The sequence below is a fragment of the Rattus rattus genome, chromosome 1 (genome assembly GCF_011064425.1).
Source record: "Rattus rattus isolate New Zealand chromosome 1, Rrattus_CSIRO_v1, whole genome shotgun sequence".
Classification (NCBI taxonomy): domain Eukaryota; kingdom Metazoa; phylum Chordata; class Mammalia; order Rodentia; family Muridae; genus Rattus; species Rattus rattus.
Window position 1 is genome coordinate 142,854,996 of NC_046154.1, and position 3,290 is coordinate 142,858,285.

General features: G+C 38.0%; 1 pseudogene; it reads right to left on the minus strand.

The window, feature by feature from the left end:
* Positions 1 to 491: 491 nt before the first annotated feature.
* LOC116889641 lies at positions 492 to 1,638 on the minus strand (annotated as a pseudogene).
* Positions 1,639 to 3,290: the final 1,652 nt, after the last annotated feature.

Sequence of the window (3,290 nt, forward strand, 5' to 3'; positions counted from 1 at the left end):
TGTCTGTCTTTGTCTGTGAGGTGTGTTTCCTGTAGGCAGCAGAATGCAGGGTCCTCATTGCGTATCCAGTTTGTTAATCTATTTCTTTTTATTGGGGAGTTGAGTCCATTGATATTGAGAGATATTAAGGAATAGTGATTATTGCTTCCTCTTATATTCATATTTGGATGTGAGATTATGTTTGTGTGCTTTTCTTCTCTTTGTTTTGTTGCCAAGACAATTAGTTTCTTGCTTTTTCTAGGTTGTAGCTTGCCTCCTTATGTAATAAAAAAAAAAGAAAAAGAAAAAGCTACAACAGATAAAAGCCCTCAGGAATGTACATCTAATTGACACTACATTGCATTAATTGATAGCTGCACTTTTGCAAACTGTGCCTATGAGAGTCCTGAAAAAGAAGGGCTTCCTGTTTAAGCTGCAGTACTTTTCTGACTATGGATCATTGTTCCTTCTGTGGCAGATTTTTAGTTTTTCTAATCCATTTACGATGATTGTCTCAAAGTAACCTCCAGCTTTCCTGACAACTCCTCGCTCTCTCTCCTGCTAAGAACTGTTGCTGTTTGTTTTATTTTAAAACCTTCTGCTGCCATATCATCCACTTCCACTTCCAGATCCATAGCCACCACCATAGGGACTGCCTGAGCTTCTTCCACCAAAACTGCCCCTCTTCATGTGTCCATAATTAGATTGTTGCTGTCCACTATAATTTCCAAAGTCATTATAGTTCCTACCACCACCATAGTTACCTCCACCAAAATTTCCTCCCTCATTTAAACCATCATATCCTCCTCCTCCACCAACATATCCACCACCTTGGTTTCCATATCCTGGTCCACTACCTCCATAACCTCCTCTACTACTCTAACCAGGACTACCACCATAGTTGCCACCATCACCTCCAAATCCATTATACCCACCATCACCACCTCCATAACTGCCTCTGCTGCCACCACTTCCACCACCATAGCCTCCTCTTCCACCAAAGTTTCCTCCATGACCAAAGTTTCTTCTGCCACCACCAAAGTTTCCTCCACATCCAATAAAGTTGCCAGATCTACCTCCATGACCTCTCTGTGATCCAGCAGACTGCATCTCTTGTTTAGAAAGGGCCTTTTTCACGTCACAATTATGCCCATTAATAGTGTGGTATTTCTGAACAATTTTATCAACTGTGTAATGATCATCAAAAGTTACAAAAGCAAATCCTCTCTTTTTCCCACTCTGCCTATCTTCCATAACTTCTATAGTTTTAATCTTCCCATACTTTTCAAAGTAGTCTCTCAGATTAAGTTCTTCTGTATCCTCTTTAATACCACCAACAAAAATCTTCTTTGCCATTAAACAGGCACCAGGCTTTACAGAATCCTCTCTAGAAAAAGCTCTCTTTGGTTCCACCACACGTCCATCAACCTTGTGTGGCTAAGCACACATTGCAGCATCCACCTCTTTGACACAAGAGTAGGTCACAAAACCAAAGACTTTGGAATGTTTTGTTTGAGGATCTCTCATTACCACACAGTCTGTAAGTGTGCCCCATTTCTCAAAATGTTCTCTTAAGCTATCATCTGAGGTTTCAAAGCTCAGACCACCAATAAGCAGCTTGCTCAGCTGCTCTGGTTCCTTTGGATTGTGGCCCTCCATTTTGAGACCAGACTTGCCTCTTCCAACTCAAGTTCAATATGGGACTGAGAGGAAGAGCACATGGATATTTTAATATAAGGAAATACATGAAATTAATCCACTATATAAACAAACTAAAAGAAAAAAAGCCATGATCATCTCATTAGATGTTAAAGAATATTCAATATTGAGAAAATTCAATACCCTTTCATATTAAAAGTCTTGGAAAGATAAGGAATTCAAGGCCCATACTTAAGCATAGTAAAAGCATTTGACAGCAGACCAGCAGCTAACATGAAACTAAATGGAATGAAACAAAATGAGGGACTAGACAAAGCTACCCACTCTCTCCTTATCTATTCAAAGTAGTATTAGAAATTCTAGCCAGAGCAATTGGACAACAAAGGTAGGTCAAAAGGATACAAATTGGAAAGGAAGAACTGGAAGGAAAATATCACTGTTTGGTGATGATATGATAGTATACATAAGTGACCCCCCCCAATAAAATCCACAAGAGAATTCTTTCAGCTAAGAAACAACTTCAGTAATGTGAGTAAATACAAAATTAACTCAATCAGTAGGTTTACTTTATTCAAAGAGTAAATGGGCTGAGAAAGAAATCTGGGAAATTACACTCTTTACAAGTTATAAATAATATAAAAATCTTGGTCTAATCTAACTAAGCAAGCGAAATATCTGTATGACAAGAACTTCAAGTTTCTGAAGAAAGAAATCGAAGATCTCAGAAAATGGAAACGTTTCCCATGCTCATGGAATGGCAGGGTTAATATAGTAAAAATAGCCATTTTGCTGAAAGAAATATACAGATTCACTGCAGTCCCCAACCAAATTCCAACTTAATTCTTCACAGAAATAGAAAGAACAATTCTCAAATTTACCTGTAGTAACAAAAACCCAGGATATCAAAAACAATTCTCAACAATAAAAGAACTTCTGTGGGAATCACTATCCTTGTTCTCAAGCTGTAGTATAGAGCAATAGTGATAAAAACTGCATGGTATTGGTACAGAGACAAGCAGGGAGATCAATGGAATAAAACTGAAGACTCAGAAAGAAACCCCCAGACCTCTGGTCTCTTGATCTTAGACAAAAGAGCCAAAACCATCCAATGGAAAAAAGACAACATTTTCAACAAATGCTGTTGCTTCAACTGGAGGTCAGACTGTAGAAGAATGCAAACTGATCCATTCTTACGTCTTTCAACAAAGTTCAAGTGCCAGTGGATCAAGGACCTCCACATAAAACCTGATACATTGAATCTATTAGAAGAGAAATTGGGAAAGAGCCTTGAACAGATCAGACCAGGTGAAATTTTCCTGAACAGAACAACAATGATACAGGTTCTAAGATCTACTATAGGCAAATGGTATCTCATAAAATTGAAAAGCTTCTGTAAGGCAAAGGACACTGTCATCAGAACAAAATAGCAACCTACATATTGGAAAGATCTTTACCAACTCTTCTATCATCTCATAAATGGCTAATATCCAATATAGACTCAATAGACTCCAGAGAACCCAATAACCCTATTCAACAATGAGATATAGAGATAACCAACAAATTCTCAACTGAGAAATCTCAAGTAGCACCTAAAGAAATGTTCAATATCCTTAGTCTTCAGGGAAATGCAAATCAAAACCATGAGATTCTAC